Genomic DNA, 16271 nt, shown 5'->3' with positions numbered 1-16271 from the left:
TGAGTTCACGTGTAGCAGCATTTTGATTGTCTACTATTCGGAATAAACTTTCATTAATCTTTTTATTGTTTTGAAAAATGTTCATATAACTTTGCTGTTGTCTGTGCTGTTCTTCCATTAGTCTGTGCTGTTCATCCATTATGCGCTGTAAGTTGCCCATGACCTGTGTAATGTCTGTACGCATGAGTTCCATGGTATTGCCTATTCTGGTTGTTTGTTCATTTTTGTCTACTCAGATTTCTTGATATTCTTCTGAGGTGAGATGGTAGGCTTGCAAACATTTGTGTCTGCTTACGCAGGCAATCTTCATTAGTGGCCTGCTGTCTAGCCCAAATGGACCAAAACACCTGATCAGGGCCTTGTGTTCCTGGTGTTGTTGCGCTGTGTTGTGGTGGTGGTTTGCTTTGCTGTGGTGGTGTACTCACAGGTGCTGGGGGGCTCATTCCTTGCCTTAATGGCTGCATTTCTAAGATGTTTGTCTCCTCCATGTCACTGTGTTGCTGTTGTTGCGGAGGGATGCTGTTCCCAGGACTAGAAGCTGAAATGTTAAACAAATCTCCGTTAGCTATCCATATGTTTGTGAAATGTAAACAAATCACTACACATGGAACACATGTCATTCACTGTTGCTTTCAACTATTCTGCCTAGCAACATCATCACTCATAGCTTAAATACATACATATGCCTGTTTGTGGCAAATGTGTCTGGTTACTTAATTGTGAAAGCAAACACTTTAGTTTTATTGTAGCTCACTCATACTCCACCATAAAAACACATTGGAATACATAATGTGTTACCTTATAGCTTTGTTCGAACAAACATAGTAATGTTTTTATATGTATTTTGCAATGTTACCTCAAACACACATGTGAAATTTGGAAAAACAACCTTACTTTTGGCAATAAAAAAACATGCTTTTTTGTTGCAGCATCTTACACACAATGTCATACTGTATGGCTCAAGTGGACATACATATCTTTACTGGATGTGGACAAGGCCATTTAGCTTGGATTCCATTTCAGCTTTTACTTACTGCGGTAAGTATTTAAGTTTTTGATGTGTTTTGACTTAATGCGGTTATGAAATATTTTGATTACGTTCTGAAATTTTACTCATTTATTTCAGTTTGATACTCACAATCAAGATGAGGGGAGTGTGGATGACGTCTTGGAGGTGTGTCCAAAATTTGGAGTGGGGGGACAGAACATACGGACGATAATCTTCATGGCGGGGTAGCCTGCTGTGTTTGGGCCGGGACATACGACCTTGCTTTCTTTTCGGCCACAGGTTTTTTGTGGTGATGTCTTACAGAAGTGCCACTTCTGCTGCTCCATACTTCTTTTGATGGACCTTTTAATGAAAGTGCAATTTTGTTATGGCCATTCCTTTACAAGCATACCCTATACTACAATGGACACTTTACCTGCTTCCGCAGCATCATCTTCATCAGATGTGATAGGTGTTACTGGCCGACGAGTAGTACTGCTTTTTTCTAACACTGTATAAAATAAAATATTTTTTTTTTTCATGCTATTGTGTATACATCCACCCATTATGCTTATAAACATTTATTCTTTTAGAAATGCTTGGTTTGTTTTTAAAAAAAACATAAGGACCGGAAAAACATAAACAATAAACATTGTCCAATAGACATATGCACTATGGCAACATCAACACAGGAAAACATGTACAGGACACTGACATAGGCCACAAGTTAAAGAAAAAAACAAAAAAACAAAAAACACACACATCTTCATATTGTTTTGAAAGGATAAATATTACAGATGCAATGTATAAATTGCTCTGTGATGTGGCACTCCAAAGACACATTACCACTATATGAGCCAAAACAAAATGTAGCAATTTTTAAAAAATTACACTGCAGTGTGGTGTCACGGTACAAAAACAAACAAAAAATTATCAAAGAAATAGTGTTATTTTAATTAAAAAATTAACATTATCTAATAATGACATTTCACATGTAAGTGGTTTCCAAACCACTTTCCACTACTCCAGCCTCTAACAAGACAACCACTGTTTTTTAAAAATTGCACATGGATCACTTAAATATAAAACATAGTCACAATTTTTAATTAAAAAACGCCCAAAAGGAAAACATTATTGCAGGACAATTCAGAGACACACCAAGTCCAAACTACACATGCAAAATATCTTTCTGAAAAACACATGACATACAATAAAGTAAGATGTTACATTGGCTTTTGTATAAAACATTAACCAAAATAATGTATTTGCTGACACACACTTGAAGATGGGAGTAATATGCAACATCACATGACACACATTTCAAAAAACAAAACAAAAAAATCATAGAATGTAAATGCAAATACACATGCTCACCATTCTTCCTGGGCCTATCTGAATCCCGGACATGGGTTGCAGAGACAACTTCAGGAGGTATTACACTCCGCATGGGCTCCTCATACTCCAGATATCTTGCAATATAGGGCTGCCCACCACCAGTTTTCCGAGCCGACTTGGCCTCCATGGCCATTTTGGACTTGATACGTCGCTTTATGTCATAGTACCGTTTGCGGCACGTGTCCTCCGTCCGCTTGACCACCCCCTCACTATTGACAGCAGCAACAACTTTCACCCACAACACCGTCTTCCTCCGTGTTGGCACCTTGGCGGACTCAAGGCCAAATAGCTGCCTCTGATACTTCATCAGCTCACGCACCAATGCCACATTTTCTGCAAAACTAAACTTCACATTCCGCCCAGTCTTAGTAGTGGTGCGTGGCTGCGGAGCAATCTGACTGTCACTATCACTTGAGGCTGCTGCAGCAACTTCACCCACCTCCTCCACCTCACTAACCTCACTAACACTCACCTCCTCCACCTGACCAACCTCCTCTCCCTCACTCGCACCCTCCACCTCACCCACCTCTGAGTCACACATAATTGTGTGTCTAAACAATTAACACAGAAAAAAAATGACAAACAACAAACTCCTCCACTACCACTACACAACTCACACACACACACCCACACAAACACACACACACACACACACACACACACACACACACACACAAACACTGACAAGGGACTATAAAGAAAAATAACTTGGACTAAAAATGAAACAAAACCACAAAATACAAGACAACAAGAATGACAAGACGACTTTCAAACACAATACCACACTCAGAAATCGCTAACAACACTCCTCACCAAACCACAAATTCACCTACCTCCACAGCACAACCTCCCTCCTCCTCACCACTAACTAAACCCATGAGGTGCGGACGGTTTGGGGCGTATTTATATGGTTGCACACAGACACTCCTACCATCTGAAACACAACCAATCACGAACGGGGATGAAAATCGAAACTGAAAGTGAAAATGCGGCCGAGGAAAAAAAAAAACCTGCCGCGTTTAACTTAGGGAAAAAAACAGCAAATCCAACAAAAACACGTACGCAAACGACAATGACGGCCGTAAATGTGCCAAAAAAACCTACTGGCATCGACATCGGAAAGCACGACAACCATAAAGTCGACTGCTTCGTAACTTTGCGTATATGGATTCAAAAAGTTGCATGAAAATGCACCAGATACAAAACGAGTTTAAACACTACACAAACCGACTCAAACACGAATATTAGTAAATATTGCCCCATGTATCGATTATCGTGGTCTAAACGATATCACCATCAAAAATAAATACCCCTTGCCGCTAATCACGGAGCTATTTGATAGGGTTCGTAGAGCCCACATTTTTTCGAAGCTCGACTTGAGAGGAGCCTATAATCTTATACGTATCCGACAGGGGGATGAGTGGAAGACCGCCTTCAATACCAGGGATGGGCATTATGAATATCTGGTAATGCCGTTCGGCCTTAGCAATGCTCCTGCCGTTTTCCAGGGATTCGTTAACGAAATCTTCCGAGACATGTTATACCAAAGTGTAGTGGTGTATTTAGACGACATTCTGATTTTTTCCAAGAATCTTGCAGAACACAGGACACAGGTCAAAGAGGTACTTCTCCGACTACGAAAGAATCGTCTCTACGGCAAGATTTCCAAATGTACCTTTGAGGTATCGTTAATTCCGTTCCTCGGTTATGTCATCTCGGGTATGGAGCTTCGCATGGATCCGGGAAAACTCACTGCCAGCCGTGATTGGACTCAGCCTCTCTCTCTTTGAAAGCAGTACAAAGGTTCTTGGGCTTCGCAAATTACTACAGGAAATTCATTAGGGGTTTTTCCACCATTGTTGCACCCATTACCGCATTGACCAAAAAAGGTTCCAACCGAGTTTGTGGTCTTCCGAAGCCGTGGAAGCTTTCACCCAGTTGAAATCAGCTTTTGTGTCAGCTCCGGTACTCCAACAACCAAATTTCGAAGAACTGTTCTTCCTGAAGGTCGATGCTTCCTCAGTCGGAGTCGGAGCCGTTCTTTCCCAGTACTCTTCGGATAAGAAATTGCATCCATGTGGTTTCCATTCTCATAAGTTCTCTCCTGCTGAACAGTACTACACTATTGGAGATCAGGAACTTTTGGCAATAAAATCCGCCTTGGAAGAATGGAGATACTTATTAGAAAGTGCCAAACATCTGATTACTATATACACCGATCACAAGAACTTGTTGTACATCAAAACCGCACAATTCTTGAATCCCCGTCAAGCTAGATGGGTGCTCTTCTTTACTCGATTCTCTTTTGTTATTAAGTACCGGGCCGGGACTTTCAATACAAAAGCTGATGCTCTGTCTCGTTCTCTAACTTCCTCAGATGAAGAGAATTCCTTCGAGAGGAGTTTAATTCTCAGTCCAATCTCCATTTCCGCTGCTTCCACTTCTCTAGGTCCTCCTCCTGGAAGAACGTCTGTACCAGTTGAATTCCGACCGAGAATTCTGCAGTGGGCCCATATCTCCAAGTTCTCCGGTCATCCGGGGGTCCAAAAAATGTTCAAATTCCAGCGAAGGTCTTACTGGTGGAACACCATGAGGAGGGATATACAAGATTATGTTAGTTCTTGTCCACAATGCACGCAGCACAAAACTCCTCGTCTGCCTCCTGCAGGATTGCTTCGTCCTCTGTCCATTCCTAGGAAACCCTGGACCCATATTTCTATGGACTTCATTACCGAATTGCCCCACTCCAAAGGTTACAATACAATATGGGTGATTGTCGACCGTATTTCGAAGATGGCACACTTCGTTCCGTTGACAGGTCTCCCGACGGCTCCCAAATTGGCTCTACTATTTATCCGGGAGCACTTTAGTTTGCATGGCCTACCTCAGGAGGTGGTCTCAGATCGAGGGGTACAGTTCACTGCAAGGTTTTGGAGAGCTCTCTGTTCGGCCTTACAAATTAAACTCAAATTCTCGTCTGCCTATCATCCCCAAACAAATGGACAAACTGAACGAGTCAACCAGGATTTGGAGACTTTTCTCCGCGTTTATCTCTCTCCTTCACAGGACGACTGGATGGAACTGAGGAAGCCGCTGAACGTGTTTGGAAGGCGGAGAAACGCGTTTTCGAAGTGACCACTATCATCAGTGACGATCACCTCCCATTCGTTTATATGATCACCGGCTTGTGGCTATGATTTACAGCCAGTTTACCTGCAATTACGGTTAGTCACCAGCAGAGGGAGCCGGAGTGCTGTGGATGAATACCCGTGGATATCGTCTCCAGATATTCTGCATTTAACGGACGAGCACCAGCAGAGGGAGTCTTTTAAATCGGGATGGTCCTAAACAGACTGATCGTAAGAGGTGATTAAAAAGCCAATTGTCCATGGTAATTACCTATTCTGAATCAATATATGTGTGCACACATTTTTCGGGACACTAATGAATTGAAGACACATGAATGCAATTAGTGTCTAAAACGCTGAATCCAGCCGGTCCATTATTGAATCAAGTGGACATTGTGAAATTTATAACATCAAAATCCAAGCCTCTGATTTCTAGAGAGTTTTAAGTATTTTATTTGTGTATGTGGAGCATTTATAATAGAAGCTCCCAGTATACATAATACGTATTTAATGTATGTCAATTATGCTGCAGCATTGTATGTTAATAAATTATGATTTATGTATTTTTTATCTTAAACAATAGTTTGCCATTGTAATTATTTTTAATTGTCTCCTATAATTAGTGAGGATAGCGCTCCTGATTTCTACAGGGGGTTACACCTGTGTAGATAGTTTGTGTTTTTGTTCAATATAGGGATTGCAATTATCCCCGTATTAGGAGCAGCAGTCCTCACTATTATTTAAATCTCCTTCGGTCCAGCAGGTACTGGCGCCAGAGAGTATATACACCTGTCCATACAAATTCAGTGTGGGGGCGGTTGTATATACATCCAGTACTATATATTTTGGATGGAACTGTTACCCTGGGCGGAGTTTGCCCATAACCATTTGTTTCATTCCTCCACTGGCGAATCCCCGTTCTTCATCAATTATGGGTTCCATCCACGGGTTCCAGAATTACCAATCCTTCCGTCGGAGGAGGTTCCGGCTGTAACTTCCACTCTACAACACTTCAGTCAAATTTGGAGTAAGGTTCATGCTAACCTCAAGAAAATCTCTGTCAGATACAAATTCTTTGCGGACAAGAAATGGCGGGCCGCTCCTCAATACAAGGTTGGCGATAGGGTATGGCTCTCCACCCGCAACCTCCATCTAAAGGTACCCGCTATGAAATTTGCTCCGAGGTTCATCGGTCCTTACCCTGTTTTACAAGTCCTGAATCCTGTGGTCTGCAAATTGGGTTTGCCCTCTCACCTTCGTGTACCAAATTCTTTCCATGTTTCTCTCCTTCGTCCTCTCATCCTAAATCATTTCCATTCAGAGCCTTCTAGTCCAACCTCAGTAGAGACTGAAACTGGAACAGAATTTGAGATCAAAACTATTCTGGACTCTCGTTACTATCATAAGAATCTACAATATTTGGTAGAATGGAAGGGTTATGGACCTGAAGAAAGAAGTTGGATAAAGGCTTCTGAGGTCACTGCTCCTCGACTAATTCGGATCTTTCATTCTAGACACCCAACTAAACCAGGAAAGTGTCCAGGGGCCACTCCTAGAGGAGGGGGTACTGTAACACCGCCGCGGCCGCCGCGCTTACCCCTCCGGGTGCGCTGGGTCTCCTGGTGGGCATCCCCACTGGTGGTCTCCAGGTCCCGGTGTCCCGTTGGCGCTGGTCCCGGCGGTCATCCGGAGTGTGGATGCCGCGGGTGCGCCCGGCGTCCACGGAGGATGAGTGGGCGGGTGACGTCATCGGCACTCCCCGCCAATCAGACAGAGGCGGGAAGTTCAAATTCAGACGCCGGGCAGAGCTCCGGTGCCTGAGTATCATCTCTTTCTTGTGTAAGAGAACTCCAGTGCTCCAGCATTCTCAGTGTCTCCTGCTCCTGCCAAACGAGCTCCTGTGCTTATAGCATTCTGTGCTTCCAGCATCCTGGGCTCCAGCATTCAGCGTGCTCTTCTGCTGCACCAACCTCTGTGCTTCCAGCATCCAGTGCTCCAGCATTCAGCGTGCTCTTCTGCTGCACGGACCTCTGTGCTTCCAGCACCATGTGCTTCAGCAATGCTCACAATCATCGGTCACAGTGTGCTACAGCAACGCTCACAATCATCGGTCACCGTGTGCTACAGCAACGCTCACAATCATCGGTCACCGTGTGCTACAGCAACGCTCACAATCATCAGTCACCGTGTGCTACAGCAACGCTCACAATCCTTTGTCACCGTGTGTTACAGCAACGCTCACAATCCTTCATCACCGTGTGCTTCAGCAACACTCACAATCAATAGTCACAGTGTTCTTCAACATAGTTCACAAATCCTCTAAATCACTGTGCTTTCAGCATCGTCCTTAAATCTCTGTCTCTGTGCTTGTCAGCCTCAACCTCAGTGCTCCTCAGCATCGCTCACAGTGATTCTTCAGCATCACTCACAGTATTCACCAGCACCGTTCTCAAGTCCTTGTCTTTCAGGTGGCTTCCAGTATCCGTCACGAACCTTGCCTGCCGCTAAATCCTGCATGAAGAAAACCTACATTCGGCCATCTCTACTTCGGTCCAGCTGTGGTTCCTCTTCCCGGTCACCGGAAGAACCCCCGAGTTCACAACACTCTCAACCCAGGTCAGTGATAAAGACTGAGGCTAGGGAGAGTACCGCAGCCATAAATTCATATCAGGATCTCTTTTCATCCACACCCTGTCTTATTCACTGACCAAGGTACAGCAAGTAACCACTATAACACCCAAAACGTTACTAGTTTAACAGTGTGATCATCACTAGACTTTGAAAAGGATAGTTGAAGTAGATAGACTGTGAACCCAGCTCCAATTGTGATACTTACCTACTTACCTCCACGTGTTCATTAAGATACGGAGTCATCAGTGGTAAAAGTTAGAGACTATGGGGGTCATTCTGACCCGTTCGCACGCAGCGGATTATCGCAGTGCCCGTGCGCAACGTTGCCTGGAGACAGGGGTCACCGGGTTACGTCACGGCTTAAGAAGAAAGCGGTCGCAGGACGGAACACAACGCAGATTGACAGGAAGAGGGCGGTGCAGGGCGGATCCGGAACGTTTGGAGCCGTTTTCGGGGAGTGGTGAGTAAAACACAGGCGTGCCCAGGAGAACGGAGGGCGGAGGTGTTTTGTCAAAGCCGGGCACATCATCGCTGGATCCATCGCACAGGGTAAGTAGGTATAGGCCTAGTCTTGTTTTGTGTGAAATATTTTTAGCTTAGCAGGGCTGCACAAGCGATCGCAGCCCTGCTAAGCTAAAATACACTCCCCCATAGGCGTGGGCTAGTTGATTGCAGCAGCAGCAAAAAGTTGCTGGCTATGATCAACTCGGAATGACCACCTATACTCGTAACTACTGTATTACGTAACTAATTCCCATAGTACAGTCAGAGGTCAGAACAGAGCTAATACTTTGATACAGTCAGCGGCCAGAACAGAGGGGGTAATTCAGACCTGATCACTCGCTAGCATTTTTTGCAGCGCTGCGATCAGGTCAGAACTGCGTATGCACCGCAATGCGCAGGTGCGTCTCACGGTACAAAGCAGATCATTGCTGTGCGATGGGTTTTACGAAGAATCCATTCACACAGCCGATCGCAAAGAGATTGACAGGAAGAAGGCGTTTGTGGGTGGCAACTGACCGTTTTCAGAGAGTGGTTGGAAAAACGCAGGCATGTCCAAGCTTTTGCAGGGCGGGTGTCTGACGTCAATTCCGGCCCCGGACAGGCTGAAGTGATCGCAGCGGTTGAATAAGTTCTGGGCAACTCAGAAACTGCACAAAGTTTTTTTGTACCACTCAGCTGCACACGTGATGGCAAACTTGCACAGCTAAAATACACTCCCCAGTGGGTGGCAACTATGCGAACGCAGGACTGCAAAAAACAGCTAGCGAGCGATCAAGTCTGAATTACCCCCAGAGTTATCACCGTGATACAGTCAGCAGTCAGGAAAGGGCTCATATCTTCATTCTGACAGAAAAGCTTACACCTTTGTTAAAGTTGAGACTAGTGAGAGACTATTAACTTTAGAGCTAACCACTAAGGAGTTCACATTATAGGCAGAAGACTGTTACATTTCTAGTCAGGATTAATTTGTGGTTGATACATTTTGACTAATATTCTTACCAGAGGATTACAAAGGGAGTTGTAGCACTTTGTGTTGGAATTACATAACCCATCTGGCTGGCCCACAGAGAACTTTGGGGGTCATTCTGAGTTAATCGCTCGCTAGCAACTTTTTGCAGCGCTGCGATCAGACAGTCACCACCTATGGGTGAGTGTATTTTAGCTTTGCAAGTGTGCGAACGCTTTTGCAGCCGACGGCACAAAAAGTTTTTTGCAGTTTCTGAGTAGCTCTGGACTTACTCAGCCGCTGCGATCACTTTAGCCAGTCTGGTCCCGAAATTGACATCAGACACCCGCCCTGCAAATGCTTGAACACGCCTGTGTTTTTCCAAACACTTCCACAAAACGGTCAGTTGACACCCACAAACGCCCTCTTTCTGTCAATCACCTTGCGATCGGCTGTGCGAATGGATTCTTTGTAAAATCCATCGCCCAGCCCCGATCCTCTTTGTACCCGTACCATGTGCCTGCACAATGCGGTCCATACACATGCGCAGTTTTGCAGAGAGTTAACCTGATCGCAGCGCTGCAAAAAGTTGCTTGCGAGCGATCAACACGGAATGACCCTCTTTATCTGAAGCCTAATAGGGATTCTATATACCCCTAGGGTACAGTTTGCTTGTTATAATGCAACATTCCCTTAAAAAGGAGTCAGACTTTCACATCTATGCATGTGCACCAACGTACAAAGATTTAGCTGCACTGTGTTAATTCAGGGTGAATTTCAGTGTTGAAAAGGGGTATAATATTCTAATTGTTCAACATTTTACTCAAATTAATAATTTATGTGTACAACTTTCTTGAATGTTATATTACTAACCTTGATTTAGGTTGTTTCGGGTTAACCCCAGTGAAAGAAGCAGTTGCGCCAAAAGATCAAGTTTAATAAAACGTGTTCTTTGTTCTGAAGCAAAGTTGTGTGAAATTCTAAACAGCTTAATTAATTTCATGCTTTAATAAGTAGTCAAGTTGACATAATGAAATTGTGTGATTTCTGTGAAATATCTTATGTTGAGCTTCGTGACCATCTCCTTTCCTTCTCACGGTAAGCTGTAGAGACCTGTGAAGAAACCAAAGGAGAAAAAGGTAATTTACCTAAATCCTTACTTTATACTTACTTAACCATCCTACTATTTTCAACAGTTTACAAATAATAATTAATAAGAACTCTACGATTATCACATTGTTTACGAACAGGATACAAAACCCAGAGCGAGGAGGAAGGAAGGAATATCAGAAGGAAGATGTCAAAAGAGCAATCTACAGTATGTTAGTTGAATCATCCAGCGGGGAGCACAGTAAATCAACACAGGAGGCTCCCAGTATGGCGCAAATAAACCCAATAACCCATCCGTACTACTTTGGAGCTTCATGGCTCTCGACTTATAATGGGGATAGACACAGTGTCAAAGGGAATACATTAACGGAATTAAAAAAATAAGATAAAGTCTACAGTATGTTTCGTCTATACACATTAAGTGAGCAACAACAGGTTGAAATTCTAATTTGCCAATTGAAAGAGTCGGCGCATCGGGAAGTAATTTCTTGGCCTATGGATGAGAGGAAGAGTATTGATCAGATTCTACAATGGCTAGCAACTACGTTTAAACTTCGCACCATCTCAGATCTGAAGATGAAATTTTATGCTAGGAAGCATCATCCGAGGGAAACACTCCGGGATTATGCACTGAGTCTTCAAGAAGCTTTAAAAGCTATTCAGATTGTGGATGATAAGGAAATAGGAACATTGATGAAGACTTAGTATCGCAGTTTGTGGAAGGGGCGAATGGAATAGGGATAAAAGCTCAATTAAGAATGCTGAGGATGCAGGTACCTGATCATACATTCCTATATTTCAAGGAAGCCGCGATCAAAGTGGTCAGGACAGATGTAGCCCAAAAAGTTATTTTCCCTGAAATGCCTGGCTATCAGGAGACTCTGGCCCTTCGTGGAAACAGTTTTTCCAACAAAGTCAAATCAAAGAGAAATCTTGACGCAGCAGCACAAAATTTTCAGACACCCACCCCCGATCCAATGCGAGCTCTGAAGAGTCAGATGGAGGAGCTCGTAGCGGGAATGGCCAAAGTTTGCATGGAAGTACGGAATTTCACTAAGAAGCAAACCTCTAGTTCAAATGAACCGAGGTGGAAACGCGAGCGGAGGAGGGCCATGGGTGATTGGTGGACTCCACCTCAGTCAGGTGGGAGAAGAACCACTGACCATTTCAATCCACAGGGCCGGCCCATCTGTCGCCGATGTCAGAGACTCTGGCATATAGAATGAAATTGTGATCAAGAGAGAACTTTAAACTATCTTGATCTACAACCTCAGAGGGAAAAACCACAGTAAGCCCAAAACCCAAAGAATGGTGGTCCCAGTACGTGGAACAGTGTCCCCATATCCCAATATCGATTAACGGAGTGGAGATAATGGCCATGATAGACACAGGCTCGCAGATAACCACCATTTAATATTCCACTTTTAAACAACATTGGGGAGAACACCAAATTGTGACACCTCCACCCACTTGGTTACAATTAATAGCCAGTAATGGATCAAGTATATCCTGTTTGGGGTACTGGGAGGCAAATGTAAAAATCAGAGAGACTGAACTTTCTCTGCAGAGGTGTCTTATTACCCATACCAGTGATCCAAATGCTATTCCTATGATTCTCGGGATTGAACATCTTACAGAGTTGTCCAGATGAACTGATCTCAATTCTTAAGCAAGAACTGCCTAAGAATGCGACCACCAAACATGGTGTCTTAAAAAAGACCATCAAGAGTCTGCAGTCAACAGACATTCATGCATTGTAATGGATCGATTGGGAAAGTTCAGATCACGGATAGCAAGCCCGTCAAGTTGCCTCCAAATTCGGAAGTCATTGTCTGGGGCAAAGCCCGGTGTGGTCCCGAAGGAAAGAGTTAAGGGGCCTTAATTGAATCCTGTGATATGAGTGAGGGAGATGAAATCATCGTGGCCCATTGGTTAGTCACCGTTACGAATGGGAGAGTCCCAGTTAGGATCCTGAATCCTCATAATCATACAATGAAATTATATCATCAACGGCCAATTGCTAGACTTACCTGGACTACTTTTCAGGATGTTATAAACATGCAAACAGAAGCTCATCAACAATGTAATAACAATGCTAGTGAAGAGGACAGCTCCCCAGCAGAGTGGTGGAGCAACATCCACATCGACTGTGAGGATACTCCTTTCAAGCATAGACAAGGGGTCCAAAGATTTTGGAACGGTTACGACTGTGAGACATCGCATCTTAACCGGAAATGCTTCTCCTTTCAAAGAAAAATATTGACCCTTAGCTCCTGCTCTTTATCAATTGGTTAGGAAGATGCTCGAAGACATGAAGTCCACTGGAGTTATTAGAGAAAGCCATAGCCCATAGGCAGCACCAATGGTACTGGTTAAGAAGAAGAATGGACAGTTGCAATTTTGTGGCGACTACAGAAAATTGAATTAATTTACACACAAGGGGGTATATTTACTAAAAATCTGAGTTTGTCCAATTTGTGTTTTTTTTTCTAAGTGGCAACTCGGGAATTTACTAAGCACAAATCTCGGCAGTATTTGGGCTATTCGTAATGGGTTTGGCGGCAAAGTTCAGAAATACGAATGAATAGACCATCGGTCAAATGCGGCTGTTTGTTCATACAACATGGTAATTTACTATTCATTCGTATTTGGGTGTTAGTCTCTGAATGCTCAATTGCAGTCGTATTTTTTTTAAAAAAGCAGCAAAAAAATAGACCTGCTTTTTTCAGGTGTGTTTACATGTGTGTCAAATTAAAAATCATTCACACCTGAATTAGGATGCCTATAAAAGGATCTTAGGCCCATTTCAAACAACCTACACTCAGAAATGGCTGCTGGACTATGGTGCAGTGATATTTTGTGTGCTGTGGGATTCCTCAGACTCAGACATCAGCCTGTAAGTAACCAGGGCCAAGAAACTGAACATGGTCAGCAGGTTGTACAGGTTCCGCGGAAGCTGCGCAGGCCTCATTTTTTTAGGGGGCGTTTAAACTTGAACGCATTGCCCGATGACAGGGTCATACAGATGTTCCGTCTAAATCGTAACAACATTTTCCGTCTGTATGACCTTGTCAAACTGAGCCTAGACCCTGAGACAGCACGCTCTCGCCCTGTCTCAGGCCTGCACAAACTCCTAGCTGAGTTGCACTTTTTGGCTACTGGGAGCTTTCAGGCTGTGTCTGGGGATGTCATTGGAATGTCACAGCCCTCCTTTTCAAGAATACTAACACATGGTGACGTATACCTAACAACCTCATCTGTTTCTTTGTTGTTTTAATTACTCTCAGTGTCCAGTGATGATGTTATGTCATTAAATCTCAGTAACATTTTTATTTCAACTATACACACAGGTGTTGGATGTTTTGCAGCCCCAGATCGATGCCTCAATCTGCTTCCCTACCCAGGAGTCTCAGTGGCATGCTGTCAGGGTCGATTTCTATGAGCTTACTGGCATGCCCAATGTTCTGGGAGCCATAGATTGCACACACATTCAGCTGAGACCACCTAGGGGCAGGCAGCACATATATACTAATCAACATCTAGACCACTCCACAAATGTGCAGGTGGTTTGTGATGCAAATCTCAAAATAATGACTGTAGTTGCTGGTTACCCTGGGGGCTGCCATGACTCCTTCATCCTCAGTCAGTCATCCCTCTTTCATAAGTTTGAGGACGGACAAATGCCAGATGGATGGCTGCTGGGTATGTAATTTGATATGTGTAGGACTTTGTGTACAACGCAAAAATACACTGTGTTACTTATGTGTTGCTGTATCTTAACATGAAACACGTTACTATATCTGTCTTTCAGGTGATGGAGGATATGGCTGTTTCTCTTGGCTTCTAACTCCATTGTCCCGACCTGATTCCCCTACTGAACACAATTACAATAATGCACATAAGTCCACGCGGAATGTGATAGAAAGATGTTTTGGTGTGCTAAAATCTAGGTTTCGGTGTCTGGATAAGTCTGGTGGCCTTTTGTTGTATAGTCCCTTGAAGGTGACTCAAATTGCGTTCTGCTGCTGCTTTCTTCATAACATGTGTTTGCAACAAGATCTGGCACATGTTAATGAGGATGAGGAGGATGAAGAAAGCCGTCAGCAAGCAGAGGATTTAGAGACATCTGGCGACACTTGGAGTACAGATGTAGGGAGGCAGGTAAGGCAAGACCTCATAAATAGTTATTTTTAAGGTAAGTATGTTTTGCTTCTTTCATTTGTTGTCTAAGACTAAATATATTACGATAATTTTTAATTAAAAATACATTACTCAGAATGTGTTTCTCTCTTTGAGACATACAAACATACCCTTGCTTTATGCAAAACAAATGCAGCATGTGCATTGTGTTAAATTAAATTGTGAAAACATCAGATTATGAGTCACATGCATGAATTCTGGTTACATATTGAATAAATTAGAATTGACATTTATTTAAAACACACATAATCCTGATAGTAATTGAATATGTTATTTACTTTATGAATGTGTGTTACGTCCTAATGTAACACTTCGCCACATTTAATATCTTATCCTTGAGGAATACATGTGTCCCTATGTGTGCTGCTCCATCAGATTTAAGGGACACAAACTTCATCTCATCCTAAATAATTTATTTAATTATGTTTGCTTGAGGAAACTTGCAGAATTGTAAGTCAATACACAGTTTTCAACATATATCCATTATTACACACATTATTTTTGTTTAAAAAAAATGTACCAATTACTTTGGTTGTGCATCATGTTTTAGAATCAGATTACTCCTTTTTACCACACACAAGCATGGCACAACAATAATGTCAATCATTTGGCAAAATAATTATCTAAATTTGTTTACAACATATAAGGACACTCTTTTCTAACACAATAGTATTATTATTGTAATGTCGTCTAGAGAAGAAATGTAAAAGAGTTAAAATTCACATTGTAAGATGTATTGGTCATGGATTAATCTGCATGGCTGCCAATTAGTCTGCCTGCAGGAAATGAGAGTGATTGGAATGAAGAAATATTAATTATATAATCAAATCAAGTGGTATTGTTTCTGCATGCTAAAGACATTCTGCATGGCTGCCAATTAGTCTGCTTGCAGGAAATGAGAGTGATTGGAATCAAGAAATATTCATTATATAATCAAATCAAGTGGTATTGTTACTGCATACTAAGATCAATGTGCAGCTCAAAGAACATTTTCCTCCTCCAAAAAAAATACAAAGATGTTCAATAATAATTGTGATGTAAAAAATCCTTTTGTTGTTTGTAACAGTTCTAATTAATGATGTTGAAAAAATTGTCAAGGTGCTCAGTGTTATATATATTGGGACAATCATACACTTACTAACTGTGTTTTTTTTCTTCTCATAACAGAAATCGGGATCTATATGTTTTATGTTTTTTGGGGTGACTGCTTGGACTGGCCTTTGCCTTTACCACTGTCGTGTTGGCATGCTTTGGTGGAGCACCTTGGTGGTGAGGACACTGGCGATATAATTGGAGTAGTCATACCAGAACTGCTGCTTGGTTGGTGTTGGTGCTGTGCTACAATGGACACTTTACCTGCTTCCGCAGC

The 16271-nt window shown here is 42.8% G+C and overlaps 1 long non-coding RNA gene across 1 annotated transcript in view; it reads right to left on the bottom strand.

Annotated features, from left to right (window-relative positions):
* Positions 1 to 455: 455 nt before the first annotated feature.
* LOC134973651 (uncharacterized) overlaps positions 456 to 16271 on the bottom strand; it is a 411674-nt gene continuing 395858 nt past the window's right edge. The window contains exons 2-3 of the long non-coding RNA XR_010190273.1: positions 1139 to 1351; positions 456 to 538 (exon numbers count right to left, since the gene is read on the bottom strand). This is a non-coding gene — a long non-coding RNA (uncharacterized LOC134973651). The remainder of the gene's footprint in view (positions 539 to 1138; positions 1352 to 16271) is intronic.

Source organism: Pseudophryne corroboree, chromosome 1 (assembly GCF_028390025.1).
Source record: "Pseudophryne corroboree isolate aPseCor3 chromosome 1, aPseCor3.hap2, whole genome shotgun sequence".
NCBI lineage: Eukaryota > Metazoa > Chordata > Amphibia > Anura > Myobatrachidae > Pseudophryne > Pseudophryne corroboree.
The sequence above is the reverse complement of the archived record's forward strand: the minus strand, read 5'-3'. Positions and strand labels throughout refer to the sequence as shown.